The sequence below is a fragment of the Dendrobates tinctorius genome, unplaced genomic scaffold (assembly GCF_039654945.1).
Source record: "Dendrobates tinctorius isolate UK_male_01 unplaced genomic scaffold, ASM3965494v1 ptg000013l, whole genome shotgun sequence".
NCBI classification, from domain to species: domain Eukaryota; kingdom Metazoa; phylum Chordata; class Amphibia; order Anura; family Dendrobatidae; genus Dendrobates; species Dendrobates tinctorius.
Genome location: NW_027361681.1, coordinates 5,400,449 through 5,420,055, shown reverse-complemented (window position 1 = coordinate 5,420,055; position 19,607 = coordinate 5,400,449). Strand labels below are relative to the sequence as shown.

General features: G+C 43.5%; 1 protein-coding gene across 1 annotated transcript in view; it reads left to right on the top strand.

Moving 5' to 3' along the window:
* AR (androgen receptor) overlaps positions 1 to 19,607 on the top strand; it is a 540,464-nt gene that overhangs the window by 420,166 nt on the left and 100,691 nt on the right. The window lies entirely within an intron of this gene.

Below are 19,607 nucleotides of genomic sequence, written 5' to 3'. Positions count from 1 at the left end.
GCCATGTCGTCTGTCAGTGACGTTCAGGCAGCAGAGGGCACGGCGCGCACTAGCCACGTCATCGCGCCCCCTGCTGCCTAAACGTCACAGACAGAGTATGCAGCAGACAGCGGTGAGCAGCGATGAACACCTCGGACAGGTGAATATCTCTATACTTACCTCCCCTGGTGCGGTCTCTGCACTGCAGCCTCGCTTCTCCACGGTCTCCCTTCCTGCCTTCAGCGCTCACGTGGTACCGCTCATTACACTCATGAATATGCGCATATTCAAGAGTTTAATGAGCGGTATCATGTGACCGCTGAAGGCAGGAAGGGAGACCATGGAGAAGCAGAGGAGCTGCAGAAACCACGCCAGGGGAGGTAAGTATGATCTGTGACACCCCCGCTCCCCCTCCCCCACCAACCCCCAGGTATATGACTCGTGTATAAGACGAGAGGGGGACTTTCAGCCCCAAAAAATGGGCTGAAAATCTCGGCTTATACACGAGTATAGGCGGTATGTATGTATATATATATATATATATATATATATATATATATTTATATATAGATTTATATATACACATGTATTTTGAATAAATAGAAACATTCTTGGTTTGCGGCTAGTGTTAGAAAAGGCACCCAGCCGTAGTCCATGTGTGAGACATGTAATGATAATGACTAACAGTCTGCTCTCCTATCCTACGTGTCTTGCACTGGTATCTCCACCTGACAGTTCCTTTTAAAGTGAATCAATCAGAGCACGGTGGTCAGCTGGTCCACAGCTATCCCACTAAAATCAGTAGGTTAAATGTTTTTGAATATCCATATTGAATCATGAGCCCCATATAATGCTCCATACAGTTCATAATGGGCCCCATAAGATGCTCCATACAAAATACACCCCATATAATGCTGCACAAAGGTTAATAATGCCCCCACAAGATGCTCCATATAATAATATGCCCCATATAATGCTCTATAAAGGTTATGGCTCCATAAGATGCTCCATAGATTATTCCCCCATAAAATGCTCCATAGATTATGCCCCATAAGATGCTCCATAGATTATGCCCCCATAAAATGCTCCATAGATTATGCCCCATAAGATGCTCCATAGACTATGCGCCCTTATGCTGCCCCATAGACTATGCCCCCATATGCTGCCCCATAGACTATGCCCCCATATGCTGCCCCATAGACTATGCCTCCATATGCTGCCCCATAGACTATGCCCCCATATACTGCCCCATAGGATATGCCCCCATATGCTGCTCCATAGAATATGCCCCCATAAGATGCTCCATGGACTATGTGCCCATATGCTGCCCCATAGACTATGCCCCCATATGCTACCCCATAGACTATGCCCCCATATGCTGACCCATAGAATATGCCCCCATATGCTGCTCCATAGAATATGCCCCCATATGCTGCCCCATAGGATATGCCACCATATGCTGCCCCATAGGATATGTCCTCATATGCTGCTCCATAGGATATGCCCCCATATGCTGCTCCATAGAATATGCCCCCATATGCTGCCCCGTAGACTATGCCCCCATATGCTGCCCCATAGACTATGCCCCCATATGCTGCCCCATATACTATGCCCCCATATGCTGCCCCATATACTATGCCCCCATATGCTGCCACATAGACTATGCCCCCATATGCGGCCCCATAGACTATGCCCCCATATGCTGCCCCATAGACTATGCTCCCATATGCTGCTCCATAGAATATGCCCCCATATGCTACCCCATAGGATGTGCCCCCATATGCTGCCCCATAGAATATGCCCCCATATGCTGCCCCGTAGGCTATGCCCCCATGTGCTGCCCCATAGGATATGCCCCCATATGCTGCTCTATAGAATATGCCCCCATATGCTGCTCCATAGGATATGCCCCCATAAAAAGCTCCATATATTATGCCCCCATATGCTGCTGCAAAAAAAACATGCCATACTCCCTTCTCCTGCTCAGGACCTCACCTGTCTGGGGGCCATCGCTGCTCACCGCTGTTTTCCATGTCGTCTGTCAGTGATGTTCAGGCAGCAGAGGGCACGGCGCGCACTAACCACGTCATCGCGCTCCCTGCTGCCTAAACGTCACAGACAGAGGATACAGCAGACAGCGGTGAGCAGCGATGAACACCTCAGACAGGTGAAAATCGCTATACTTACCTCCCCTGGTGCGGTCTCTGCACTGCAGCCTCGCTTCTCCACGGTCTCCCTTCCTGCCTTCAGCGCTCACATGTTACTGCTCATTACACTCATGAATATGCGCATATTCATAAGTTTAATGAGCGGTATCATGTGACCGCTGAAGGCAGGAAAGGAGACCATGGAGAAGCGGGGGGAGCTGCAGAAACCACGCCAGGGGAGGTAAGTATGATCTGTGACCCCCCCCGCTCCCCCTCCCCCACTGACCCCCAGGTATATGACTCGTGTATAAGACGAGAGGGGGACTTTCAGCCCCAAAAAATGGGCTGAAAATCTATGCTTATACACGAGTATATACGGTGTATGTATATATATATATATATATATATATATATATATATTTATATATACATGTATTTTCAATAAATAGAAACATTCTTGGTTTGCGGCTAGTGTTAGAAAAGGCACCCAGCCGTAGTCCATGTGTGAGACATGTAATGATAATGACTAACAGTCTGCTCTCCTGACCTACATGTCTTGCACTGGTATCTCCACCTGACAGTTTCCTTTTAAATTGAATCAATCAGCACAATCCCTCCCCCTCAAACTCTTGTTGCTCATGTTACCTGATCCCCCCCCCCAAAAAAAAACAAAAACGGTAATAATGCTGTTTTATCTCATATGCAAATGAGTGTGAAGAGCATTAGGGCCCCGTCACACATAGCGATGCACCAGCGATCCCGACAACGATATGACCTTGTCAGGATCGCTGATGTGTCGCTACATGATCGCTGGTGAGCTGCCAAAACAGGCAGCTTCACCAGCGATCAGCACCAGCGACACGTGGGTAGCAAGCAATGCACACTGTGTACCTTAGTTACCAGCGCGCTGGTGTAGGGAGTTGGTAACAAAGGTACACATCGGGTTTCTAAACGGTGCTTAGAAACCTGATGTGTACCTTGGTTACCAGCTCCCTGCACCAGCGCCAGCGCGCTGTTAACTAAGGTACACATCGGGTTTCTAAGTGCTGCACGCCGCTTAGAAACCTGATGTGTATCTTAGTTACCAGCGCCAGCTCGCTGATCACTGGTCTCCCACCTGCCGCACACAGCAATGCGTGCTGGCCAGCGGGAGACCAGCGATCAAAAAAATGTCCTGGCCATTCCAGGATGATCAGCGATACCCGGCAGGAGGGGGCGGTCGCTGGTAAGTGTCACACACAGCGATCTTGCTAGTGAGATCGCTGTTGCGTCACAAAACTTGTGACTCAGCAGTGTGTGACGGGGGCTTTAGTCTGGGTTACATGGCCAGTGAGCTGTCAGTCAAAGAGGGTGGCAGTAGACATGGAGTAGTGTCAGTGAAGCTCTGACTCTTCACGTTCACATGTAAGACTCATTTAAATATGAATTAAAACACAGTTGTTTTCTTTCAGTGAGCAACAGACTGCATAAATAAAGGCATGGATGACGTGTTTTTTTTTTCATAGAGCAACATGAACAGTTTATACAATTTATTTTATGGTTTTATGCAATCTGTTGCTCTGTAACTGAAAACATGCTGTTTAAATCCATATGTAAATGAGTTTGAAGTGCTTTAGACGTGCCAAAGCACTTCCTGAGCCTTTGCGTCCATGGCTTTATTACACAACTTGTGCAACCTTCTTCTGCTTCACTGACCGACAGCTCACTGGCTTGACCACATAGCCAATAAGCTGTAAAGCAGAAGAACGTGGCAGCAGACATGGACCAGTGCCGAGGAGGCAGACGCTCAGCAACTTAACACCAAGATCACTGAAGACTCATTTACACATAAGTTAAATCCTTACGATAGGAGATCATTTTACCATCACTGGGGGTTCAACCATTGGGGCCCCCAGTGATCCCGAGAAAGGGGGCTTTAGAGAACCCCGTGTGAATGGAGTGGTGATGATTATGCACACTGCTGTTCCATGCACCCTTAATGGGTGCGCGGTAGATGGCAGAGCACGGTGCTCAGCTGGTCCACATCTATCCCACTAAAATGAATGTAGCGGCAATGCACATAACTGACCTCCACTCCATCCTGCCTGGGCTCTTCAGATCTCCAGTTTTCCGCATTGCTGAGGGCGCCAGTCGTCGGAAAGTTAATCCCTATCCTGTGAATAGGAGATGGATAGGAGATAACGTTCAAACCTAAGAATACCCCTTTAATTGCATGCATACACTCTAACAAGCAGCAATTGTAAGACAAGGTCAGCCTGGATAACCCGTGAGTGGTTACAGCAAGCACAGATCTTTGAATGCCTAGAAATTACAACACAAGGTATATTGTCACAATACTTTCTGTAGCATTCCCCTGATGTTTCTGCTGAAAAGAAAAAATGGAAAACCCTATTCATACCAAGATGGAAGCCAAAAAGACACTATTGGCTTTGGTCTGGAAATTTGGGGGCCTATGGATCTGTTAAACTTACACTACCGTTCAAAAGTTTAGGGTCACTTAGAAATTTCCTTAGTTTGTAAAGAAATGCACAGTTTTTTTCAATGAAGCTAACATTAAATGATTCAGAAATACACTCTATATATTGTTAATATGGTAAATGACTACTCTAGCTGCAAAAGTCTGGTTTGTAATGCAATATCTTCATAGGAGTATAGAGGCGCAGTTCCAACAACCATCACTCCAGTGTTCTTATGGTATTTTGCATTTTCTAACTGTGTAAGAAGGCTAATGGATGGTAAGAATACTCTTGAAAACCCTTGTGCAAGTATGATAGCACAGCTGAAAACAGTTTGGCTGATTATAGAAGCTATAAACCTGACCTTCCTTTGAGCTAGTTGAGAATCTAAAGCATTACATTTATTGGTTCCATTAAACTCTCAAAATGACCAGAAAAAAAGAACTTTCATGTGAAACTTGACAGTCTATTCTTGTTCTTAGAAATGAAGGCTATTCCATGCGAGAAATTGCCAAGAAACTGAAGATTTCCTACAACGGTGTGTACTACTCCCTTCAGACTTGAGCATAAACAGGCTCTAACCAGAGTAGAAAGAGAAGTGGGAGGCCCCGCTGCACAACTGAGCAACAAGACAAGTACATTAGAGTCTAGTTTGAGAAATGGACGCCTCACAGGTCCTCAACTGGCAGCTTCATTAAATAGTACACGCAAAACGCCAGTGTCAACGTCTACAGTGAAGAGGCGACTCCAGGATGCTGGCCTTCAGGGCAGAGTGGCAAAGAAAAAGACATATCTGAGATTGGCTAATAAAAGGAAAAGATTAATATGGACAAAAGAACACAGACATTGGACAGAGGAAGATTGGTAAAAAAATGTTATGGACAGACGAATCCAAGTTTGAGGTGTTTGGATCACACAGAAAAATATTTGTGAGACGCAGAACAACTGAAAAGATGCTGGAAGAGTGCCTGACACCATCTGTCAAACATGGTGGAGGTAATTTGATGGTCTGGGGTTGCTTTCGTGCTGGTAAAGTGGAAGATCTGTACACGATAAAAGGGATTTTGAATAAGGAAGGAAGGCTATCACTTCATTTTGCATCGCCATGCCATACCCTGTGGACAGCGCTTGGAGCCAGTTTCATCCTACAACAGGACAATGACCCAAAGCACACCTCCAAATTATACAAGAACTATTTAGGGAAGAAGCAGGCAGTTGGTATTCTATCTGTAATGGAGTGGCCAGTGTAGTCACCAGATCTCAACCCCATTGAGCTGTTGTGGAAGCAGCTAGACCGTATGGTGCGCAAAAAGTGCCCATCAAACCAAACCAACTTGTGGAAGGGGCTTCTGGAAGCATGGGGTGAAATTTCTCCAGATTATCTCAGCAAATTAACTGCTAGAATGCCAAAAGTCTGCAATGCTGTAATTGCTGCAAAGGGAGCATTCTTTGATGAAAGCAAAGCTTGAAGGAGAAAATTATTATTTCAAATAAAAATCTTTTTTCGAACCTTTTCAATGTCTGGACTAGATTTTAAATTCATTTGGAAACTCATTTGATTAATAAAAGTATGAGTTTTCATGGTAAACACAAAATTCTCTGGGTGGCCCCAAACTTTTGAACGGTAGTGTAAGTACAGGATTTTTTCCCAGGCATAAGCAAAATGTACTGTACACTGCTTAGAAAGAAAAGACTAAGCTGCATCTGCAGAAGACCAGAGAAAAGCTTAAGGAATTAGCTGAAAAGATTACACAGTACATGCACAGCAGGGGCGGACATATCACAGGTGCAACCTATGCGGTCACACGGGGGCCCGAGAGGTAAGGGGCCACTTTCACATCCAGAGCAGGAGGAATTGTGCATTATGAGAACTACGGGGGGCACTATCACCTCCAGAGCAGGAGGAATTGTGCATTATGAGAACTATGGGGGGCACTATCACCTCCAGAGCAGGAGGAATTGTTATTATGAGAATTATGAGGGGCACTATCACCTCCAGAGCAGGAGGAATTGTCATTATGAGAACTATGAGGGGCACTATCACCTCCAGAGCAGGAGGAATTGTCATTATGAGAACTATGAGGGGCACTATCACCTCCAGAGCAGGAGGAATTGTGCATTATGAGAACTATGGGGGGCACTATCACCTCCAGAGCAGGAGGAATTGTTATTATGAGAATTATGAGGGGCACTATCACCTCCAGAGCAGGAGGAATTGTCATTATGAGAACTATGAGGGGCACTATCACCTCCAGAGCAGGAGGAATTGTCATTATGAGAACTATGAGGGGCACTATCACCTCCAGAACAGGAGGAATTGTGAATTATGAGAACATTTGGGCTGTAAAGGGCCATTTACTGTTCTTGGACAGGGGCATCTTCTGTATGTGTCCGCCATTGGTGCACAGCATAATACATACAGTTGGTGCAAAGGATTTACCCAATTTGCATGCCATATAATGAAAGGCAAAGTCTTCAGTTTTTCACAACATAAAGAGCAGATCATTATGCTATTTTTTGTGTCCAGGTCATTTCCAGTATGTGGATGGAAATTTGAAACTTGAGTTCTGTTCTCAATAATGTCTATTGGCATTTTTCTGGAGACGCTAGTGTGAACAGAGTCGTATCCTACAAAAACGATAAATAAGGGAAAAAAAAGAACAGATACAAAAATGTCACGAAAAACAAGACTATCAAAAGTCAGAGCATTTGTGTGTAGACATCGATCAGAAGGTCTTAGTAGTGTGTCTACCACTATTTCTTGCTCTTATTCATACAGACTGATGCCATTGCCATGTCATCCAGGACTTGTGAAACCTAAAGTTTGGATATAATTACCGCCCGCCTGCACTCACATGGCTCATCACTCATTCAGAAATATACATGTGACATGGTTGGATTTGTCCAAGCTCATAGCGATCCTACCTTGCTAAATGTCATTTCAACCCGAACAAGTAATAGCGCTACTTTTTGGGATTACTAAAAGCTCAGAAAAGCCTCTGCTCAACAAAGCATCTGCACTTTAGCTTTAGTGCAATAAACACATAGCTTTTTACATCCGTTCAGAACACACTTCTGTTGACCTATTACATGACCCTACTATGAAAAGGTTATGACGTTTTAATAAAGGGAATGTCTCATTGAATTTTAGGGAATTTTAGTACACAAATTAGTATGGAAATTTTGGGTCAGATTTACTATTCTTGCCAACTAATTAAACAGTGCAAACTGTGACCCATGATGAAATTGATTATGTCCAGACACTTTTAAAAAAAAAGTGTTCTCCAAGCCAAATACAAGGATTTATAAAAAAAAAAAGCAGCTTTGTTTTAAAACATGATTTATCAGAAAGATACAAAAAACACAAGGTCAAAAACGCAATGAAAAAACACTCAAAAATACAATGAAGCAAAAACAAAAACGCAAGTAACATAATAAAATACTCACCAAATGCTCATAGTGGGAACATAGCCTTAATAAATAGGAGTTTATGGCCAGAGGTGCCTTCAGCATTGCAATACTGCTGTGATTTAATCTTCCACCACTCCTTATTCTGGCCCAATATATATATATAAAACTGATAACTCCTTTGATGAGACAGAAATGATGGACGTATAAATTTCTGTATAGCACTTAAATGGATGCAATGTGAAAGCAGAGAGCAAAGTGCACATTGCATGTACCATACTGAGCAAAAGTGTTAGGGGTGCATACCCATATGTGAGAAAAAAAACGTTCCAATATCTGGACCGCAAAAATGGACGGGTGTCATATGAGTAGAATGCGAGTGTCATGCGATTTTCACACCTTGCATCCGATTTACATCCGAGTTCAGTGCGATTGATATCCGAGTGCAATGCGATTTTAACATTAGCTTTTACATACAGAAGTTCTCTGTCATTTACACAATAAAAAAGCAGAAATTTCTCACCAAGAGAGACGCCACTAAAATCAATAAAGGAGTAAACAGTGCAACAATATGAATATCTGAATATAGTCAGGTATAACAGCTAATAAACATCTACACTATTGGTATGTAAATAGTAGAACCCCTAAGACACAGTATAATCCCCAATTAATGCAAAGCAAAAATAAATTTCATAGTGAAAGGGGAAGCAATATATTTTCAAAAGCTGGGTATGTATAATGTAACTACCTGAAGGTATTAGTGGCAACCCCCCCACCCCGACACACATCTCACCGCTGGCTTCTTCCGTGAGAATTTTCTCATGGTGATCTGCTCTGAATACACTGAGCTTGAACTGCGGTGCCCTCATTACTGGCATTTTCCCACGGTCCAGAGGTCACAGCAGTTCAGGCCGGCTGTGAGGAAGCGCAGACTCAGTGACCTCACCGCTAGTCACTGAAGCTCCGTGTGATGTCACAGGTGACTGGATACTCCACCTCCAGCAGGGCGAATTTCTATGACGCCCGTGACCCTGGATACACCGCCTCCAGCAGGGCGAATTTAAACAATGTAACGTGCACCCGAAAACACCGCCTCCAGCAGGCGAATTTCAATAATTATACGTGTATCTGGATACACCACCTCCAGCAGGGCGAACTTGCAGAGTTAAGGGGAACACCAGGGAAACCGATACAATGGAGGGCCCTGCAATAGGGAACGGGGACGTGGAGACCTCCTGCACTCCCCTGAGTCAGTGTCTCTACACTCCTGACGGTCCCTAGGCAGGTTCCGCACCTGGCGATGAGCAGGATACCTAAAAACCCTAGCTCGCCCTGCACCTATCCCTTTCTAATGAATTGGACGGTGCAGAAACTAATCCCACCACTGCACTAAAACACACATAAGGAAAGTTACAAACAGGGAAAAACCACTTAGCTTTGCTCTGTTGCTATTGCTCCCAGCAACAGAGTCCAGCACCTGAGTGCAACTTTCCTCCTGAATAGCTGCTACTTCACCAAAGCTTTGTCAGAACTGCAAGGAACTCCTCACTGTTGCTCCTTCCACACCAGGACTTTGACTGAGCTGCAAGGAACTCTTCTCTAGCTCCTTCCTCCACAAAGGATGGTTGAAAATGACCAATATCACCAACAGTGAATGAGACCACCTGACTCTCCTTTATAGACAAGAGCCAGAGCAATCACACCTGCTAGTGATTCCCGTGTAATAATACTAACCACGACCGGGGGCAAAACTAGAACTAAAGACACCACTGTGTAATGACCCTAATGGCCACCGGGGGCAAAACTAACTTTAAGCAAACAGCTTAAAGAAGAAAAAAGGTTACATGTGCTTTTATCTGTCACAATCCAGCATGGATCGTGACACTCCGCTCCCAGCAGCTCACTTACCAGTGATTTTCAACTGGGGCAGTCGCATCTTGGTACCGTCCAGGTTGAAAACTATTCTCCTTCAGATATGGATTACAGCATAGGACACGACGACGGACAGGTGTGGTATATTGTTGGTTTATTATTTTACTTTTACTACAGGAGATTGAGGGCATTGGAGAAATAGGCAAGGTCGTATGTATGGTTTAATTAAGAATATTAAAGGAGTCTGTGTCTTTATTTCAATTAAATGATTTTTTATTGGGTGTCTGTGTTTTATTTACAATTTGACTATGGGGTTAGTAATAGGAGTGTCTTATTGACGCCTCTCCTTATGTGACCGCCCTTTGCCTTCCAAATAGCAGGTACTCATACTTCCACACAGTTTTTGAAGGAACTCCGCAGGGAGGTTGTTCCAGACATCATGGAGAACTAATTGTTGGTGGCACTGTGGCTCAGTGGTTAGCCCTGCAGCGCTGGAGTCCTGGGTTCAAATCCCAGCAAGGACAACATCTGCAAGGAGTTTGTATGTTCTCCCTGTGTTTGCGTGGGTTTCCTCCGGGTTCTCCGGTTTCCTCCCACATTACAAAGAGATACTGATAGGGAATTTAGATTGTGAGCCCCAATGGGGACAGTGATGATAATGTGTGCAAACTGTAAAGCGCTGCGGAACATGTTAGCGCTATATAAAGATTATTATTATTATTTATTCTGTGGATGTATATAGCCTAAATCCTTCTGTGTCTTCATGTAATCTCACTCAGACTCAATGATAACATTGACTTTGTTCTGCTACAAAATACATTTGGAGCCAATCAGATTCCTGCCTGATGGTATTGCATGATGTATAAGTTGCTGCTTTTATTGATCAACACTGGGGACACCAAGAAATGGGAAATTTAGTGTACCATGCTTACTTCCCTTCAAAATTGGAAGTTGTCCAGAAGTGCCATCTGCTCAGATCTAGCAGCAAGCAGTGGAACCCAGCTACAACCATCTCCTGTTCAGAGAAGTTTGCCAGAAGTGATCTTCATGGAAGAATTGTAGCCAAAAACCATACCTTCAGTATGAATCAAAGCCAAGCGACAAAACTATGCACAAAAACATAGAAACTGGGGTGCAGTAAGATGGCAGCATGATGGAGGTTCCTTGCAAGTTTGTGGCTGGTTTTTAGCAAATTGAGTTGGAAATTGTGTTAAGATTAATGTAGTCCTCAGGTGCTGATAAATACGGGAAGATACTTATCCATCATGTAACACCATTTTGGAGGCGTCTGCTTGGCTCCATATTAAATCTGCAGCAGGACAATGACCCCAAGCATGAAACCACCATCATTAAGATCTATATCTTCACCATAAAGAAACACAAGGCGTCCTGGAAGTTATATAGCCCCCAGAGAGTCCTGATCTCAACATCATCAAATATGTTTGGGTTTAAGACACTGAAGAGTTTGAACAAGTTTACATCCACAGAAGATCAGTGTTAATTGTCCAACATGTTTAGAGCAATCTCCCTGCTGACGTACACCAAAAACACTGTGCACGTATATCTAGAAGAATTCATGCTGTTTTGAAGGTAAAGGGCGGCCACACCAAATATTAGTATCACTTAAATTTCTCTTTTGTTCATTTACTTTACATTTTAAGAGATAAAAATAAAATATCTCTTTTATTGCTTAAAGCATTCTTACTTTTCAGCAGTTTTTTCCACACCTGCCTATGACTTTTGCACAGCACTGTGTGTAGACTGCTCCAACAGAATTCTTTCGTCCAACAATTACAACTTACCATTTCTCCTATCTGCTGATGATGAGTACATTTGTCTCTAATCCCACAACTAGGGATGAGCGAGTATACTCGTTAGGATGCGGTACTCGGCAAGTTATGTGGTACTCGCGGTACTTGAATCCTAGCGAGTAAATTTCACTACTTGCCTTGCAATATTCGGATCTCCCGCCCGGCATGTGTCGGCCAATCACAGTAAAGCCACCGCTTTGTTGTGGAACTACTGTGATTGGCTGGCCGCGCAGCCTCATATGTGTGTGCGGGGGTCTGTGCGGGCTCTGCCGGACTGATCGGGGGTCTGTGCGAGCTCTGCCGGGCTGATCGGGGGTCCGTGCGGGCTCTGTGCCGCACAGACCCCCGATTAGCCCGGCAGAGCCTGCACAGACCCCCGATCAGCCCGGCAGAGCCCGCACACACACAGCCCCATAGACACCCGCACACATTCTCCGTTCGCACACATAGTTTCCGCCCATTACTCGCATTTCCCATAGACATACATTGGACTCGCTACTCGTAATACCAAGTATTAAGAGCTACTCGTAACGAGTACAGCGAGTCCGAGTATTTCACTATTCGCTCATCCCTACTTACAACTGAATTTATCATACTGCTGCTCCAAATTAGCATACGAGGATGTCTGTAGGACATGCAGGCTCTCAGGACCATGTTCGGGAGCTCCTGCTTCCTGCCACATATTGAGGGAAGTCCATCTACTGTGGCCTCTTCTCTTAATTTGTAATGGAGAATAATGTTAGGAGTGATATTTTGTCCTGGGATTTTCATTCGTTATGGTGGCCTAATACAGTCTTCCGGAGCTTGGAATGCTTTTAGCATAATTTGTAAAATTCTATGGGGCACAGCGATGAAATAAATGGGGGAACCTGTGTTCGTTGAGCAATACTGTGCTACTGGCTTTTTCGTAAAAAAAAAATGGATTGCAGTTGTTATAGAAGGAATAGTTTGTAGGGTGAAAAGGAGCATTCTATGCATCCCTATTACATCGGGCTCCGGTGTTGAGATGCCCCTGACACACAATGACTCCTATTACAAGTCAGTGTCATAAAGACATGAAAATGTCAAGAACAGCCTTCTGTTAGATATGTATCAGCTCTGCCGTGTTCAGCCATACTCAACAGCAGCACTTCAGCTTCATGGAAGGGAATAGTAATTTATGCAGAATAGTTCTCGGACAGTCAGGACACTTCTAACTGAAGTTTAGCTTCACAGTAAGAAACATTAATATTTATGTAGCTTTGATAACAGGAGAGCTTCTGTTTTGGATGTCAAGCAAAAGGAAACGTGCCCTGTTCCCAAGTAGCTAAGAGAAACCTGCAAATAGGTGGTACATTATTGTATGGAAATAGCTGATATTGGTAATAGCTACCTAGGACTGTCTGGAGTTTTCCAGAAGGCATTGTGATATATTACATGTATGCGGTATATGAGTAGTGGGAAAGGTTGTCATTTTTTACATTGGAGAACCAGTAAATTAAAGGGGTTTCCAGTTTTGGAAAATATCTGTCCAATGATGCAGCTTATTAAAAAAAGAACAGTTTTTTAAAGAAGCAGTTTGTTTTAAAAACTGACCGGTTCCTCTAAGTTGCTGCCTCTGCTCCATTGCTGTTATTGTCTGCTGTTCCGACGTCACGTTGAAAACGCTGCAGTAAATCAGTGAGTTGAGCGGCTCGTGTCGTCTGCTCTGCTGAGCTTAGTTATTGGCGGTCGCAATGTCGATGTGACCGGAGCAGCAGAAGAGACCTTGGGAGGGTGAGTAAAGCAAAGTGCAGCTAAGGAACAGGAACATAACTGGAAAACCCCTAGGCCCTTTTACATTTAGCGATGCACCAGCGATCCGACCCGGTCAAGATCGCTGGTGCATCGCTAAATGATCGCTAGTGAGCTTTCACACAGAAAGATCTCACAGCGATGCAGCAGCGACGCAGCGCACGATACTCACCTTTCACACACAGCGATGAAGACGTCCTCCCGTCCATGTCCAGCGTCGCTCGTCACACACAGCAGGAAGCCCAGCAGGAAGCGGACGACGAGAAATGGAGCCGCCCGATGTCGCGCGATCAGTGACGGACAGCGGGGGAGCCGGTCGGAGGTAAGTATCACACATAGCGATATCGCTAGCAATATCGCTATAACGTCACAAAATCAGTGACGTTTTAGCGATATTGCTAGCGATATCGCTATGTGTAAAACCCCCTTTAGAGCTAGACACTGATTATGCTTTATCTCCATAGGTATTTTTGATTTTGGCAGATTAAATAAAGCAGGAAGCTGAGATTTTTCATTAGGTGAAAATCATCGAACTTAGAAATGAACCTCCGATTGGAAACTCAGCTCCGGGTGTAAGCCTAGCCTAACCTTCTTCAGCCCAATGGACCAGTCTGAAAGGATACCATGGCTAGCACTCAACTTAAAGATTAGAATGACGGTGCTCGTGAAAGGAGCCAGTGGTCCTATAAACAATAGTTCAAGAAAATCACTGCACACATACGAGTTGGAAATTATGCTTCAAGTGAGGATTTATTAATAGTGATTGCTGAAGCGACAGGCAAAATGACGTTTATTGAAGCATCTTAGGTCAAAGATAGTTCTTATCCCTGTGGTGTAGTATTTAATACAATATGATATGGTGTATCCCCACTGGTAAAGACTGGACTCCACGCTTAGACACGGAAGTGTCAGCTTCTACCACTGTGCCACCAACGGATAGTGACAGCTCCACACCAGAACCTACTGTGTGGAACCTTTTTTTGTCAGCACCTGTGAAAAGATCCCTGTCCAATATAGAACCCATTACTCTGGGTACCTCACCTTAACACAGGTCCGGTCTTTACCAGTGGGGATACACCATATCATATAGTATGAAATACTACACCACAGGGATAAGAACTATCTTTGACCTAAGATGCTTCAATAAATGGGCGACTATGTGATCAAGGCTATTAACTGGCCGAAACATCATTTTGCCTGTTGCTTCAGCAATCACTATTGTTCAATGGACCAGTCTGTTAGGCCAAACACCTCCTTCAGCATTGCCGGGCTGTATTGGCCCGATATTACTGCCAAAGCACTAGTGGACTGAACGGTGATGATCTATTAAAAAATAGGAGCACCGAGTTCATCCATAGTGCAGGAAAATGATAGCTCTCACCACCACTTCATATCGATCTTCTATACTCAGTGTAAATATGAAAGATGAAAGACGGGGGAGACACATGTTACCAGATGGTGATCCTTCCAGCTTGTTAATGATCATGCTGTGCCCCAGACTGTCCTACCCATCTAACCCCACAAGGTTATATAGGACCTCCTGTACCCACCATTTGGAGTCCTAAATGCTTCTTGATAATTAATACACTAGTTTGCCTCTTCTAAATTCTTGGTCTAGAGAAAATCAGAAGCATTTGGGGCAGTCCCCATAATAAAAACTCCCAAAGACCCGCTTGAACTAATTCCTCATTTACAAATATTAATAAAATCAATCCCTCATATGTTTATGTTGACTGAAAAATAAAAAAGTTATGTCTCATGGAAGAAAAGAAGGAAAAAAAATAAAACTATCGGGTTAGTGAGGTGTTTAATAGTGCTTGTCACGTATCGCTTTCCTGCTCACATACTAGCACACACTATCACTTGTCTCAGATGTTGTGATTCCTTCCAATTGATATCCTTAGTATAATGGAAAGCTTCTTGTTTGTCGCAGCCCTGACAGCGCCCTGTGTACAGACCTCTTTCCAGTTGTCACATCCCAAATTACGGCCAGTGCTGCCTGTCCGTCCTAACTATGCATTTCAGAGATAGCGTCCTACTTTGTCATGGATATGGAATATTCTGGTTACAGAGTTTAAATAGATCCTTAGTGAGCATGTTTGTGCTGATAAGGGATTTGTAGTGCACCAATGTTTATTACTTCTATCACTTATGCTTACTCAATATTCACTTTAAAGGAACAGCATAATATAGGGCACAAGAGCCTTATTATAGGGATGTGTCACTAACTAGGCTGTGTTCTGTAGCTTCAATACAATCAGTGTTTTATCAGCAGGAGATTACCACTTCCTGACTGGATCTCACGTGCATGGCAGTCAGGCTTATTTGTGTAACCCCGCCCCCACCACTGATTGGCAGCTTGCTGACAATTCACAGTGCACGCTGGAATTTGCCAATCAGGGATGTGGGTGGGGTTATACACAGCTCAGCATTCTGACCTCTGCTGCATCTACAACAGAGAAAACTCATTCTGGCAAAACTACACCAAGCAGACCAGTAAGTGACACATCCCTGGAATCAGGCTCTCTGACCCTACATCATGCAACCCTCAGGTAACATAGCAAACACCTGCTGATAGATTCGTTTTTATTCCTAAATGCAAACAGTTCGATTTTATTAATGAGTCCAGCAGGTTTTAACATGTTAAGTTGAATAATTAGGCAAGTCCTTACCCTTGACTGGCCAATTGTGTCCGAACTTAACGGTGTAACATCAAACTTATCAAAATATGTAGATCACTTGTTACAAATTTTAATATAGTTTAGTCCTATTGGGGATAAAAAAGATTTCAAAGAAGGACAGCAATAATATGTACGAGTAGCAGTGTAACTCTTCAAAAAGTCCTCTTCACTGTCCTTTGTGATTTCTTACATAATGTGCTCGCTTTTCTGGTAGACAGGTTTTTCAATTTGACACACTACTCGACATAATAAAAGAAGATGACAGTCACTGGACACATAATCCCATAATAAGCCGGGACATAATCAATTACGCTGAATCTTTTCCCCAAAATTTTATGTCGATTTGCTCAGCTTCACCTGTTTTATACAACGCTGCCCACCGATAAAACTACACATACAAACATACACCATGACAGACACTCTTTAAGTTACAATATATATACAGCTCTGGCAATAATTAAGAGACCACTGCAAAATTTTAATTTTGTCAGATTTTTCTCTTTATAGGTATATTTTTGAGTAAAATGTAAATTGCTCTTTTATTCTATAAACTACTGACAACATGTCTCCGAATTTCCAAGCACTACATTTTGTACTTATTTTCAGAAAATGAGAAATGGTCAAAATAACAAAAAAATGCAGTGCTTGCAGACATCAAATAATGCTAAGAAAACAAGTTGATAATCATTTAGAAACAACAATACTAATGTTTTAACTCAGGAAGAGTTCAGAAATCAATATTTTGTGGAATAACCATGATTGTTAATCACAGCTTTCATGCATCACAGCTTTCATGCATCTTGTCATGCTTTCCACCAGGCTTTCATACTGCTTTTGGGTGACTTTATGCCACTCCTGGTACAACAATGTAAGCAGTTCTTCTTTGTTTGATGGCTTGTGACTATCCATCATCCTCTTGATTACATTTCAGAGGTTTTCAATGGGGTTCAGGTCTGGAGATTGGGCTGGCCATGACAGGGATTTGATGTGGTGGTCTTTCATCCACAGATTGATTGACCTATCTGTGTGGCAGGTTGCATTGTCTTGCTGGAAAAACAGACCTCAGAGTTGGGGAACATTGCCTGAATAGAAGGAATCAACTGTTTTTTCAGGAAAACCTTGTATGCAGCTTGATTTATACGTCCTTCGCAAATATTAACCTGCCCAATTCCATCCTTGCTGAAGCATCCCCAGATCATCACTGATCCTCCACCAAATTTCACAGTGGGTGCAAGACATTGTGGCTTGTACGCCTCTCCAGGTCTCAGTCTAACCATTAGACGACCAGGTGTTGGGCAAAGCTGAAAATTAGACTCATCAGAGAAGGTTACCTTACTCTAGTCCTCTATGGTCCAATCTTTATGGTCTTTGGCAAACTTCAGCCTGGCTTTCCTTTGCTTCTCATTGATGAAAGGCTTTTTTCTAGCTTTACATAACTTGAGCCATGCTTCTAGGAGCCATGCTTCTACGAACTGTTCTTGCCGTGCAGTTCATCCCAGCTGCCATTTGCCATTCCTTTTCTAAGTCACTTGATGCCATCCTGCGGTTGCTGAGTGAGATTCAAATAAGATGACGGTCATCCCGGTCAGTGGAAAGTCATTTTCGCCCTCTGTCGGTCTGTAGTTTTGTTGTCCCCAGTGTCTGCTGCTTGACCTTGTTGTAATGGACTGCCGTCTTAGAAATTTTAACAACGGAGGCAACATGACGCTCACTGTATCCTTCTGCTAGTAAAGCCGGAATTGAGCCCTTCTTTTCCTCACTCAAGACTTTTCTTTTCAGCTCCTTTGGCATGGTTAAAAGTAATTTTTTCATTCCTATTATTTTTGGGATATTACTAGCACTTGTTTTGCCATCCAGCTTGTCCTATTGCAAGAGGATTGTGAACACCACAGCAGGGTTTTTTATACTTTCATTCATTAAATAAGATTTGTTTCAAGTGATCACCTAACCAGAAGCACATTAAGTAGGATGAGGCGTACGCTGGTTGGAATTCCACTGACACTGGAATGGCTGTCAGACATGTAGAGAAGCTGATTTTTATAAAACTGTGTAGTGGTGTCTTATTTTTTGCCAGAGCTGTATTTGTGTATATATATACAGTTGTGGCCAAAAGTATTGACACCCCTGCAATTCTGTCAGATAATACTCAGCTTCTTCCTGAAAATGATTGCAAACCCAAATTCTTTGGTATTATTATCTTCATTTAATTTGTCTTAAATGAAAAAATACAAAAAAAATTGTCCTAAAGCCAAATTGGATATAATTCCACACCAAACATAAAAAAGAGGGTGGACAAAAGTATTGGCACTGTTTGAAAAATCATGTGATGCTTCTCTAATTTGTGTAATTAACAGCACCTGTAACTTACCTGTGGCACCTAACAGGTGTTGGCAATAACTAAATCACACTTGCAGCCAGCTGACATGGATTAAAGTTGACTCAACCTCTGTCCTGTGTCCTTGTGTGTACCAGTCCATCTCCAAAGACCTGAATGTTCCTGTGTCTACCGTGCGCAGTGTCATCAAGAAGTTTAAAACCCATGGCACTGTGGCTAACCTCCCTAGATGTGGACGGAAAAGAAAAATTGATTTCAACGCAAGATTGTGCGGATATTGGATAAAGAACCTCAACTAACATCCAAACAAGTTCAAGCTGCCCTGCAGTCCGAGGGTACAACAGTGTCAACCCGTACTCTCCATCGGCGTCTGAATGAAAAGGGAATGTATGGTAGGAGACCCAGGAAGACCCCACTTCTTACCCCGAGACATAAAAAAAGCCAGGCTGGAGTTTGCCAAAACTTACCTGAAAAAGCCTGAAACATTTTGGAAGAATGTTCTCTGGTCAGATGAGACAAAAGTAGAGCTTTTTGGGCAAAGGCATCAACATAGAGTTTACAGGAGAAAAAAAGAGGCATTCAAAGAAAAGAACACGGTCCCTACAGTCAAACATGGTGGAGGTTCCCTGATGTTTTGGGGTTGCTTTGCTGCCTCTGGCACTGGACTGCTTGACCATGTGCATGGCATTATGAAGTCTGAAGACTACCAACAAATTTTGCAGCATAATGTAGGGCCCAATGTGAGAAAGCTGGGTCTCCCTCAGAGGTCATGGGTCTTCCAGCAGGACAATGACCCAAAACACACTTCAAAAAGCACTAGAAAATGGTTTGAGAGAAAGCACTGGAGACTTCTAAGGTGGCCAGCAATGAGTCCAGACCTGAATCCCATAGAACACCTGGGGAGAGATCTAAAAATGGCACTTTGGAGAAGGCACCCTTCAAATATCAGGGACCTGGAGCAGTTTGCCAAAGAAGAATGGTGTAAAATTCCAGCAGAGCATTCTAAGAAACTCATTGATGGTTACCGGAAGCAGTTGGTCGCAGTTATTTTGGCTAAAGGTTGTGCAACCAAGTATTAGGCTGAGGGTGCCAATACTTTTGTCTGGCCCATTTTTGGAGTTTTGTGTGAAATGATCAATGTTTTG